Genomic DNA, 15430 nt, shown 5'->3' with positions numbered 1-15430 from the left:
ATTGACGAGTGAAATACTAATAAAATACATTACAAATATGTGAAATACTAATATTTCATTGACGAGTGAAATACTAATAAAATACATTACAAATATGTGAAATACTAATATTTCCTTGACGAGTGAAATACTAATAAAATACATTACAAATATGTGAAATACTAATATTTCCTTTACGAGTAAAATACTAATAAAATACATTACAAATAGGTGAAATACTAATATTTCCTTAACGAGTGAAATACTAATAAAACACATTACAAATACATGAAATACTAATACTTCATTGATGAGTGAAAAACTAATAAAATACATTACAAATATGTGAAATACTAATATTTCATTGACAAGTGAAATACTAATAAAATACATTACAAATACGTGAAATACTAATATTTCCTTGACGAGTGAAATACTAATAAAATACATTACAAATATGTGAAATACTAATATTTCATTGACGAGTGAAATACCAATAGAAGTACAATACATTACAAATACATGAAATACTAATACTTCATTGACGAGTGAAATACTAATAAAATACATTACAAATATGTGAAATACTAATATTTCCTTGACGAGTGAAATACTAATAAAATACATTACAAATATATGAAATACTAATATTTCCTTGACGAGTGAAATACTAATAAAATACATTACAAATATGTGAAATACTAATATTTCCTTGACGAGTGAAATACTAATAAAATACATTACAAATACATGAAAAACTAATACTTCATTGACGAGTGAAATACTAATAAAATACATTACAAATATGTGAAATACTAATTTTTCCTTGACGAGTGAAATACTAATAAAATACATTACATATTAGTGAAATACTAATATTTCATTGACGAGTGAAATACTAATAAAATACATTACAAATATGTGAAATACTAATACTTCATTGACGAGTGAAATACTAATAAAATACATTACAAATATGTGAAATACTAATATTTCATTGACAAGTGAAATACTAATAAAATACATTACAAATATGTGAAATACTAATATTTCATTGACGAGTGAAATACCAATAGAAGTACAATACATTACAAATACATGAAAGACTAATACTTCATTGACAAGTGAAATACTAATAAAATACCTTACAAATATGTGAAATACTAATACTTCATTGACGAGTGAAATACTAATAAAATACATTACAAATATGTGAAATACTAATATTTCATTGACGAGTGAAATACTAATAAAATACATTACAAATATGTGAAATACTAATATTTCCTTGACGAGTGAAATACTAATAAAATACATTACAAATATGTGAAATACTAATATTTCTTTGACAAGTGAAATACTAATAAAATACATTACAAATATGTGAAATACTAATATTTCCTTTACGAGTAAAATACTAATAAAATACATTACAAATATGTGAAATACTAATATTTCCTTGACGAGTGAAATACTAATAAAATACATTACAAATACATGAAATACTAATACTTCATTGACGAGTGAAATACTAATAAAATACATTACAAATATGTGAAATACTAATATTTCATTGACAAGTGAAATACTAATAAAATACATTACAAATATGTGAAATACTAATATTTCATTGACGAGTGAAATACCAATAGAAGTACAATACATTACAAATACATGAAATACTAATACTTCATTGACGAGTGAAATACTAATAAAATACATTACAAATATGTGAAATACTAATACTTCATTGACGAGTGAAATACTAATAAAATACATTACAAATATGTGAAATACTAATATTTCATTGACGAGTGAAATACTAATAAAATTAATTACAAATATGTGAAATACTAATATTTCCTTGACAAGTGAAATACTAATAAAATACATTACAAATATGTGAAATACTAATATTTCCTTTACGAGTAAAATACTAATAAAACACATTACAAATATGTGAAATACTAATATTTCCTTGACGAGTGAAATACTAATAAAATACATTACAAATACATGAAATACTAATACTTCATTGACGAGTGAAATACTAATAAAATACATTACAAATATGTGAAATACTAATATTTCATTGACAAGTGAAATACTAATAAAATACATTACAAATACGTGAAATACTAATATTTCCTTGACGAGTGAAATACTAATAAAATACATTACAAATATGTGAAATACTAATATTTCATTGACGAGTGAAATACCAATAGAAGTACAATACATTACAAATACAAGAAATACTAATACTTCATTGACGAGTGAAATACTAATAAAATACATTACAAATATGTGAAATACTAATATTTCCTTGACGAGTGAAATACTAATAAAATACATTACAAATATATGAAATACTAATATTTCCTTGACGAGTGAAATACTAATAAAATACATTACAAATATGTGAAATACTAATATTTCCTTGACGAGTGAAATACTAATAAAATACATTACAAATACATGAAAAACTAATACTTCATTGACGAGTGAAATACTAATAAAATACATTACAAATATGTGAAATACTAATTTTTCCTTGACGAGTGAAATACTAATAAAATACATTACATATTAGTGAAATACTAATATTTCATTGACGAGTGAAATACTAATAAAATACATTACAAATATGTGAAATACTAATACTTCATTGACGAGTGAAATACTAATAAAATACATTACAAATATGTGAAATACTAATATTTCATTGACAAGTGAAATACTAATAAAATACATTACAAATATGTGAAATACTAATATTTCATTGACGAGTGAAATACCAATAGAAGTACAATACATTACAAATACATGAAATACTAATACTTCATTGACGAGTGAAATACTAATAAAATACATTACAAATATGTGAAATACTAATACTTCATTGACGAGTGAAATACTAATAAAATACATTACAAATATGTGAAATACTAATATTTCATTGACGAGTGAAATACTAATAAAATACATTACAAATATGTGAAATACTAATATTTCCTTGACGAGTGAAATACTAATAAAATACATTACAAATATGTGAAATACTAATATTTCTTTGACAAGTGAAATACTAATAAAATACATTACAAATATGTGAAATACTAATATTTCCTTTACGAGTAAAATACTAATAAAATACATTACAAATATGTGAAATACTAATATTTCCTTGACGAGTGAAATACTAATAAAATACATTACAAATACATGAAATACTAATACTTCATTGACGAGTGAAATACTAATAAAATACATTACAAATATGTGAAATACTAATATTTCATTGACAAGTGAAATACTAATAAAATACATTACAAATATGTGAAATACTAATATTTCATTGACGAGTGAAATACCAATAGAAGTACAATACATTACAAATACATGAAATACTAATACTTCATTGACGAGTGAAATACTAATAAAATACATTAAAAATATGTGAAATACTAATACTTCATTGACGAGTGAAATACTAATAAAATACATTACAAATATGTGAAATACTAATATTTCCTTGACAAGTGAAATACTAATAAAATACATTACAAATATATGAAATACTAATATTTCCTTGACGAGTGAAATACTAATAAAATACATTACAAATACATGAAATACTAATATTTCATTGACGAGTGAAATACTAATAAAATTAATTACAAATATGTGAAATAGTAATATTTCCTTGACAAGTGAAATACTAATAAAATACATTACAAATATGTGAAATACTAATATTTCCTTTACGAGTAAAATACTAATAAAACACATTACAAATATGTGAAATACTAATATTTCCTTGACGAGTGAAATACTAATAAAATACATTACAAATACATGAAATACTAATACTTCATTGACGAGTGAAATACTAATAAAATACATTACAAATATGTGAAATACTAATATTTCATTGACAAGTGAAATACTAATAAAATACATTACAAATACGTGAAATACTAATATTTCCTTGACGAGTGAAATACTAATAAAATACATTACAAATATGTGAAATACTAATATTTCATTGACGAGTGAAATACCAATAGAAGTACAATACATTACAAATACAAGAAATACTAATACTTCATTGACGAGTGAAATACTAATAAAATACATTACAAATATGTGAAATACTAATATTTCCTTGACAAGTGAAATACTAATAAAATACATTACAAATATGTGAAATACTAATATTTCCTTGACGAGTGAAATACTAATAAAATACATTACAAATACATGAAAAACTAATACTTCATTGACGAGTGAAATACTAATAAAATACATTACAAATATGTGAAATACTAATATTTCCTTGACGAGTGAAATACTAATAAAATACATTACAAATATGTGAAATACTAATATTTCATTGACGAGTGAAATACTAATAAAATACATTACAAATATGTGAAATACTAATACTTCATTGACGAGTGAAATACTAATAAAATACATTACAAATATGTGGAATACTAATATTTCATTGACAAGTGAAATACTAATAAAATACATTACAAATATGTGAAATACTAATATTTCATTGACGAGTGAAATACCAATAGAAGTACAATACATTACAAATACATGAAATACTAATACTTCATTGACGAGTGAAATACTAATAAAATACATTAAAAATATGTGAAATACTAATATTTCCTTGACGAGTGAAATACTAATAAAATACATTACAAATATGTGAAATACTAATTTTCCTTGACGAGTGGAATACTAATAAAATACATTACAAATATGTGAAATACTAATATTTCATTGACGAGTGAAATACCAATAGAAGTACAATACATTACAAATACATGAAATACTAATACTTCATTGACAAGTGAAATACTAATAAAATACATTACAAATATGTGAAATACTAATATTTCCTTGACGAGTGAAATACTAATAAAATACATTACAAATATGTGAAATAGTAATATTTCATTGACGAGTGAAATACCAATAGAAGTACAATACATTACAAATACATGAAATACTAATACTTCATTGACAAGTGAAATACTAATAAAATACATTACAAATATGTGAAATACTAATATTTCCTTGACGAGTGAAATACTAATAAAATACATTACAAATACATGAAATACTAATACTTCATTGACGAGTGAAACACTAATAAAATACATTACAAATATGTGAAATACTAATATTTCATTGACGAGTAAAATACCAATAGAAGTACAATACATTACAAATACATGAAATACTAATACTTCATTGACGAGTGAAATACTAATAAAATACATTAAAAATATGTGAAATACTAATATTTCCTTGACGAGTGAAATAATAATAAAATACATTACAAATATGTGAAATACTAATTTTCCTTGACGAGTGAAATACTAATAAAATACATTACAAATATGTGAAATACTAATATTTCATTGACGAGTGAAATACCAATAGAAGTACAATACATTACAAATACATGAAATACTAATACTTCATTGACAAATGAAATACTAATAAAATACATTACAAATATGTGAAATACTAATATTTCCTTGACGAGTGAAATACTAATAAAATACATTACAAATATGTGAAATACTAATTTTCCTTGACGAGTGAAATACTAATAAAATACATTACAAATATGTGAAATACTAATATTTCATTGACGAGTGAAATACCAATAGAAGTACAATACATTACAAATACATGAAATACTAATACTTCATTGACAAGTGAAATACTAATAAAATACATTACGAATATGTGAAATACTAATATTTCCTTGACGAGTGAAATACTAATAAAATACATTACAAATATGTGAAATACTAGTATTTCATTGACGAGTGAAATACCAATAGAAGTACAATACATTACAAATACATGAAATACTAATACTTCATTGACAAGTGAAATACTAATAAAATACATTACAAATATGTGAAATACTAATATTTCCTTGACGAGTGAAATACTAATAAAATACATTACAAATACATGAAATACTAATACTTCATTGACGAGTTAGACACTAATAAAATACATTACAAATACATGAAATACTAATATTTCATTGACGAGTGAAATACTAATAAAATACATTACAAATATGTGAAATACTAATACTTCATTGACGAGTGAAACACTAATAAAATACATTACAAATATGTGAAATACTAATATTTCCTTGACGAGTGAAATACTAATAAAATACATTACAAATATGTGAAATACTAATATTTCCTTGACGAGTGAAATACTAATAAAATACATTACAAATATGTGAAATACTAATATTTCATTGACAAGTGAAATACTAATAAAATACATTACAAATACGTGAAATACTAATACTTCATTGACGAGTGAAATACTAATAAAATACATTACAAATATGTGAAATACTAATATTTCATTGACAAGTGAAATACTAATAAAATACATTACAAATACGTGAAATACTAATACTTCTTTGACGAGTGAAATACTAATAAAATACATTACAAATATGTGAAATACTAACATTTCATTGACGAGTGAAATACCAATAGAAGTACAATACATTACAAATACATGAAATACTAATACTTCATTGACGAGTGAAATACTAATAAAATACATTACAAATATGTGAAATACTAATACTTCATTGACGAGTGAAATACTAATAAATACATTACAAATATGTGAAATACTAATACTTCATTGACGAGTGAAATACTAATAAAATACATTACAAATATGTGAAATACTAATATTTCCTTGACGAGTGAAATACTAATAAAATACATTACAAATACGTGAAATACGAATACTTCATTGACGAGTGAAATACTAATGAAATACTTTACAAATATGTGAAATACTAATACTTCATTGACGAGTGAAATACTAATAAAATACATTACAAATACATGAAATACTAATACTTCATTGACGAGTGAAATACTAATAAAATACATTACAAATACATGAAATACTAATACTTCATTGACGAGTGAAATACTAATAAAATACATTACAAATACATGAAATACTAATACTTCATTGATTAGTGAAATACTAATAAAATACTTTACAAATATGTGAAATACTAATATTTCATTGACGAGTGAAATACTAATAAAATACATTACAAATACGTGAAATACTAATATTTCATTGACGAGTGAAATACCAATAGAAGTACAATACATTACAAATACATTAAATACTAATACTTCATTGACAAATGACATACTAATTAAATACAATACAATACAAATACAACGAAATACTAATAGAATACTATACGTTACAAATACATAAAATACTAATATTTCATTAACAAGTGAAATATTAATTAAATACAATACAATACAAATACATGAAATACTAATGGAATACCATACGTTACAAATACATGAAATACTAACATTTCATTGACCAGTGAAATACTAATTAAATACAACACAATACAAATACATGAAATGCTAACATTTCATTAAGAGTGAAATACTAATGAAATACAATACGTTACAAATACATGAAATACTAATACTTCATTTATGAATGAAATACTAATGAAGTACAATACGTTACAAATACATTTAAATACTAATATTTCATTAACGAGTGAAATACTAATGAAAATACAATACAATAGAAATACATGAAATAGTAATATTTCATTGACAAGTGGAGTACTAATGAAGTACAATAGGTTACAAATAAATTTAAAATACTAATATTTCATTGACAAGTTAAATACTAGTGAAATACATTACAATTACATTAAATATTTATATTTGATTTTTCTATGTGCATATATATGTGTGTATGCATGTATATATATTATTGAATAATATATATATATATATATATATATATATATGTATGCATGTATATATATATTATTGAATATATATATATATATATATATATATATGTATATATATATATATATATATATATATATACATATATATATATATATATATATATATATATATATATATATATATATATATATATATATGTATATATGTATATATTTATATACATATATATATATATATATATATATATATATATATATATATATATATATATATATATATATATATATATATATATATATATATATATAGATATATATATATATATATATATATGTATATATTTATATACATATATATATATATATACATATCTATATATATGTATATATTTATATACATGTATATATATATATATATATATATATATATATATATATATATATATATATATATATATATATATATATATATATATATATATATATACATATATATATATATATATATATATATATATATATATATATATATATATATATATATATATATATATATATATGTATATAAATATATACATATATATATATATATATATATATATATATATATATATATATATATATATGTATATATTTATATACATATATATATATATATATATATATATATATATATATATATATATATATATATATATATATATATATGTATATATATATATATATATATATATATATATATATATATATATATATATATATATATATATATATATATATACATATATATATATATATATATATATATATATATATATATATATATATATTTAATATTTATATATAAATACCAATATTTCATTGACAAGTGGGGTAAATGATAAATGGGTTCTACTTGTATAGCTTTTCTACCTTCAAGGTACTCAAAGCACTTTGACACTATTTCCACATTCACACATTCACACACACATTCACACACACATTCACACACACATTCACACACTCATTCACACACACATTCTCACACTGATGGCGGGAGCTGCCATGCAAGGCGCTAACCACCACCCATCAGGAGCAAGGGTGAAGTGTCTTGCCCAAGGACACAACGGACGTGACGAGGATGGTAGAAGGTGGGGATCGAACCAGGAACCCTCAGGTTGCTGGCACGGCCACTCTCCCAACCGCGCCACGCCGTCCCCAATGAATACAAATACAAACGTATTTTGTCCCCTGCTGAGGACCACTTGTGGTGCTCCCACGGGTGTTCCAGGGTTCCCGTGCGGCGGACACACCACACTTTGACGAGCACGGAGACGCGGCGCCGCTCTAAGCCCTCACAGGTCAGTCCATAATCCTGGTCTCGTCTCAGACACTTTCCAGCGTGCTTGAAGGAGCGCAGCAAAGCAATCTTCTAGGCAGCGAGCCGCTCTCATCACACTAAGCCTGGTGGGGATGTCATCCACGTCAAGCCTGCAGGCCTCACACACTAAACACGCCTGACTGCCCCTGTCTCCTCTCCAGATGTGCAGCAGGAGCACCAAGACATATTTGTCTCCTCTCCAGATGTGCAGCAGGAGCACCAAGACATGTGTGTCTTCTCCAGATGTGCAGCAGGAGCACCAAGACATGTTTGTTTCTCCAGATGTGCACATGCGTGTGTCTTCTCCAGATGTGCACACATGTGTATCTCCTCCAGATAAGCACACACATGTGTCTTCTCCAGATGTGCACACATGTGTGTCTTCTCCAGATGTGCACACACGTGTGTCTTCTCCAGATGTGCACACATGTGTATCTCTTCCAGATAAGCACACACATGTGTCTTCTCCAGATGTGCACACACGTGTGTCTTCTCCAGATGTGCACACATGTGTATCTCTTCCAGATAAGCACACACATGTGTCTTCTCCAGATGTGCACACATGTGTGTCTTCTCCAGATGTGCACACATGTGTGTCTTCTCCAGATGTGCACACACGTGTGTCTTCTCCAGATGTGCACACATGTGTACCTCTTCCAGATAAGCACACACATGTGTCTTCTCCAGATGTGCACACATGTGTGTCTTCTCCAGATGTGCACACATGTGTGTCTTCTCCAGATGTGCACACATGTGTATCTCTTCCAGATGTGCACACATGTGTGTCTTCTCCAGATGTGCACACATGTGTGTCTTCTCCAGATGTGCACACATGTGTGTCTTCTCCAGATGTGCACACATGTGTGTCTTCTCCAGATGTGCACACATGTGTATCTCTTCCAGATAAGCACACACATGTCTTCTCCAGATGTGCACACATGGGTGTCTTCTCCAGATGTGCACACACATGTGTCTTCTCCAGATGTGCACACATGTGTGTCTTCTCCAGATGTGCACACATGTGTGTCTTCTCCAGATGTGCACACATGTGTATCTCTTCCAGATGTGCACACATGTGTGTCTTCTCCAGATGTGCACACATGTGTGTCTTCTCCAGATGTGCACACATGTGTGTCTTCTCCAGATGTGCACACATGTGTGTCTTCTCCAGATGTGCACACATGTGTATCTCTTCCAGATAAGCACACACATGTCTTCTCCAGATGTGCACACATGGGTGTCTTCTCCAGATGTGCACACACGTGTGTCTTCTCCAGATGTGCACACAAGTGTGTCTTCTCCAGATGTGCACACATGTGTGTCTTCTCCAGATGTGCACACAAGTGTGTCTTCTCCAGATGTGCACACATGCGTGTCTTCTCCAGATGTGCACACACGTGTGTCTTCTCCAGATGTGCACACACGTGTGTCTTCTCCAGATGTGCACACACGTGTGTCTTCTCCAGATGTGCACACGTGTGTCTTCTCCAGATGTGCACACAAGTGTGTCCAGGTGCAGAGTACACTTGTGCAGGTGTTGCAGGAGCAGTAGAGAGAAGAGCTGCTCCTCAGTCATTGGCCCAGCAGGAGCTAATTAGCAGGATCAGGCCGCACTAATTGTCTTCATTTACAGGCTCTGAGTCAAAGAGATCTGCTGACATGTTTGTTACCATGGCAACACAACCAGGGGGGGTGGGGGGGAGGGGGGGGGGGGCAGGCCAAGACATCTTGGTGGAAACACAACCTGCAGCTGGCTAACTCAGGGCCAAATATAGCACTTACATCATTTTAAAGTGGCCCAACACATCAACAACAATATGATTTGTATCATCTACATCAACACTATGATGTATCATCTACATCAACAATATGATGTGTATCATCTACATCAACACTATGATTTGTATCATCTACAATGTAGATGATACAAATCATAGTGTTGATGTAGATTCTACATCAACACTATGATTTGTATCATCTACAACATCAACAATATGATTTGTATCATCTACAACATCAACAATATGATTTGTATCATCTACAACATCAACACTATGATTTGTATCATCTACAACATCAACAATATGATTTGTATCATCTACAACATCAATGATATGATTTCTATCATCTACAACATCAACGATATGATTTGTATCATCTACATCAACAATATGATTGATATCATCTACATCAGGGGTCACCAACCTTTTTGAAACCAAGAGCTACTTCTTGGGTAGTGATTAATGCGAAGGGCTACCAGTTTGATACACACTTAAATAAATTGCCAGAAATAGCCAATTTGCGCAATTTACCTTTAACTCTGTTATTATTAATAATTAATTATATTTATCTTTGTGGAAACACTGATCATCTTAATGATTTCTCACAATAAATGTATATTGAAACAGATAAATATCAATATGCAACACTTTATTTTTATATTTTTTCTAAGTGCACATTTTTCAAATTGAACATTTTCAAATGATCACTTCTAAGACAGTCTTGTGAAATCACAATATCCCATTTTTAACTAGCTAACCACTAACATTTTTTAACAAATCATGAATTGCTTTGCACCATGTTTGTACAAATAATAAATCATGTAAAATACAAAAGTAAACTCTCAAATTTTTAAATCATGTCACACTTTGAACTGGACACCAAATCTGTTATCTGTTTCTTTGTCAGTTAGTGGGAAGCCTGGCATTGCATGCTGTTAACTAGTGTGTTGTACTCTGGTGTGTAACTTGACACTGCAACTCTGAGTTAGTCTTGCAGATGTGCATCAGTGAGGCGTGTTCTGTGTTTGTTCTTGATGAAGTTCATGTCAGAAAAGGCTGATTCACAAAGATAAGATTTTTCCTCATTGTTTGCGGAACCTTCTTAATCTTTTGGACATATTTCCACAGCAGTCTGGCCTTAATTATGATAAATGTAAAATGTTAAGGATCGGAAATCTAAAGGGAACGTCCTTTCGAATGGAATGCAAAGTGCCTGTTTTGTGGACAGATGGACCAGTTAACATACTTAGTGTTGTTGTCCCAGAGAATCTGGAAGATCTAGGCTCAGTAAATTATGATAATCGACTAAGAAAGCTGGACAAAATTATGCAATCCCTAACCTTGTATGGTAAAATGTCTATTGCCAACTTGTTAATTATTCCTCAATTTATTTATTTGTTTTTGTCATTACCAGCTCCATCACAAAACTTTTTTAAGATTTATGAGCGGAGGGTCTTCGATTTTGTCTGGAACGGCAAACCAGAAAAGATTAAAAGAAAGGTTTTGTACAAAGAGTATGAATATGGGGGCCTGAAACTTCTCAACCTTGAAGCCATGTGTCTGTCTTTAAAAGCATCAATTGTTCCAAAGATGTATTTAAACACTGAGTGGTACACAAGTGTCCTGTTGGACAAAAAACATGTACTGTATCAAAAGAAATTGTATCCTTTTTTACAAGTGATCCCCTCCCAGAGAGTCTGCTGGGAAAGGAAACAATCCACTCATAGTGGTGTTTTCAATTTTATGTGCCAGAAAAAAGAGACGATATTTTGCAGCAGATAATATGGATGAACTCTAATATTGTAATAGATGGAAAGCCTTTCTTTTGGAAAAATATGTTTGAAAGAGGAATCATTTTTGTCAATGTTATTATCAATGAGAATGGTAAAATGATGAAGTATGATGAATTTAGAGCTATGTATGGTGATGCTTGTTCAAGCTTTTCATTTTATCAACTAACTGGAGTCATTGGGAAAAGATGAAAACAAATAATTAATTATGGAACTACTAAATTATTAGTTTGTAAACCTCTAATAAGAAATTCTAGTTGGCAAAAAGGAACTAAAATAAATAGAAAAATATATAATTTGTATTTAATAAAGAAATCTTTGAAGGCTGCCTCATACAACACAAATGGAAAATGGAAGGAATTTTTTGACTGCCCGTTGCCATGGGATGCCATATTCAAACTAATCTATAAAACTACTATCGATGTGCAAAATCGTTATTTTCAAATTAAAATTATTTATAACTTCTTACCCACAGGGAAAATGTTAAAATTATGGAATATTACAGAGTCAGATGATTGCCGATTTTGTTGTCAGGAGCCTGAATCCACCCTGCATTTGTTTTGGTATTGTCATATTGTGTCTTTGTTTTGGGTGGAAGTTGAAAAAATGTGTTTAAAGATTGGTTTGTTTATGAAGCTTAATGTGGTTTCTGTTATTTTAGGAGAGTTCATTGACAATCATGATTTAGTCCATTTAATTATAGTACTCGGTAAAAGGTTTATTTTTAAGGCCAAAAACAGATATTCACTTAGTATTACTCTCTTTAAAACATTTATGCAGTATTTTCTAACTTTAGAAAGTTACATGGCTGAAAACGATAATGATGCCAAAAAACATTTAAAAAAAGATGAGAAGTCCTCAAAGGCTTATTTTGAAAGTACAATTATGTTTATAGATTATATGATATCTGTTGTTGTGTCCCCTAATTTGAGTGACCTGGACATAATCTGGACTGTACATACATGCTTATTTTGAAAATGTAATTTTGTTTATAAATTATATGCAATCTGTTGTGTTCCCTAATTTGTTTCTGTGTACATGAATGAAGGTGTGTGTTGCTGAGTCCGACTTGGACATTATCTGGACTGGGCCTGGTTTTAAAAACCCTTTAAACAAATCTAATTTCATTGACAACCTGGTCTGTTGAAGATAAGGCCATTTTTTTTTAAATAAAATAAAATAAATAAATAAAAAACATTTTCTTGGATAAAAAAGAAAGTAAAACAATATAAAAATAATTACATAAAAAATAGTAGTTAATGAAAATGTTAGTGGACCAGCAGCCTATACAATCATGTGTGCTTCAGGGACTGTGTCCCTTGCAGATGTGTTGTCTATGTTGTGTTCAGGGACTGTGTCCCTTGCAGATGTGTTGTCTATGTTGTGTTCAGGGACTGTGTCCCTTGCAGATGTGTTGTCTATGTTGTGGGAACCAGAATATTGGTAGCAGAAAGAAATAACCCCTTTTGTGTGAGTGGGTGTGGATGAGTGTGCATGGGGGAGGTTGTTTGGGTTTATGCACTGATTGAAAGTGTATATTGTGTTTTTTCTATGTATATTTAATTTAAAAAAAAAAAAAAAAAGTTTAAAAAAAAAAAAAAAGTTTTTTTTTTTTTTTTTGTTTTAAATTTTTTTTTTTTTTTTAGAACAGGCCCGCGGGCGACTCATCTGGCCCTTACGGGCGACCTGGTGCCCGCGGGCACCGCATTGGTGACCCCTGATCTACATCAACAATATGATGTGTATCATCTACATCAACAATATGATGTGTATCATCTACATCAACACTATGATGTGTATCATCTACATCAACAATATGATGTGTATCATCTACATCAACAATATGATGTGTATCATCTACATCAACACTATGATGTGTATCATCTACATCAACAATATGATGTGTATCATCTACATCAACAATATGATTTGTATCATCTACATCAACAATATGATGTGTATCATCTACATCAACAATATGATGTGTATCATCTACATCAACAATATGATTTGTATCATCTACATCAACAATATGATGTGTATCATCCACATCAACAATATGATGTGTATCATCTACATCAACAATATGATGTGTATCATCTACATCAACAATATGATGTGTATCATCTACATCAACAATATGATGTGTATCATCTACATCAACACTATGATGTGTATCATCTACATCAACAATATGATGTGTATCATCTACATCAACAATATGATGTGTATCATCTACATCAACACTATGATGTGTATCATCTACATCAACAATATGATGTGTATCATCTACATCAACAATATGATGTGTATCATCTACATCAACAATATGATGTGTATCATCTACATCAACAATATGATTTGTATCATCTACATCAACTATATGATTTGTATCATCTACATCAACAATATGATGTGTATCATCTACATCAACAATATGATGTGTATCATCTACATCAACACTATGATTTGTATCATCTACATCAACAATATGATGTGTATCATCTACATCAACACTATGATGTGTATCATCTACATCAACAATATGATGTGTATCATCTACATCAACAATATGATGTGTATCATCTACATCAACAATATGATGTGTATCATCTACATCAACACTATGATGTGTATCATCTACATCAACAATATGATGTGTATCATCTACATCAACAATATGATG

The 15430-nt window shown here is 28.4% G+C and overlaps 1 protein-coding gene across 1 annotated transcript in view; it reads right to left on the bottom strand.

The window, feature by feature from the left end:
- Positions 1-15430, bottom strand: part of fign (fidgetin) — a 567544-nt gene that overhangs the window by 2893 nt on the left and 549221 nt on the right. The window lies entirely within an intron of this gene.

Source organism: Entelurus aequoreus, linkage group LG14 (assembly GCF_033978785.1).
Source record: "Entelurus aequoreus isolate RoL-2023_Sb linkage group LG14, RoL_Eaeq_v1.1, whole genome shotgun sequence".
NCBI lineage: Eukaryota > Metazoa > Chordata > Actinopteri > Syngnathiformes > Syngnathidae > Entelurus > Entelurus aequoreus.
Note: the sequence above shows the minus strand (reverse complement) of the source record. Positions and strands in the feature narration are given on the sequence as shown.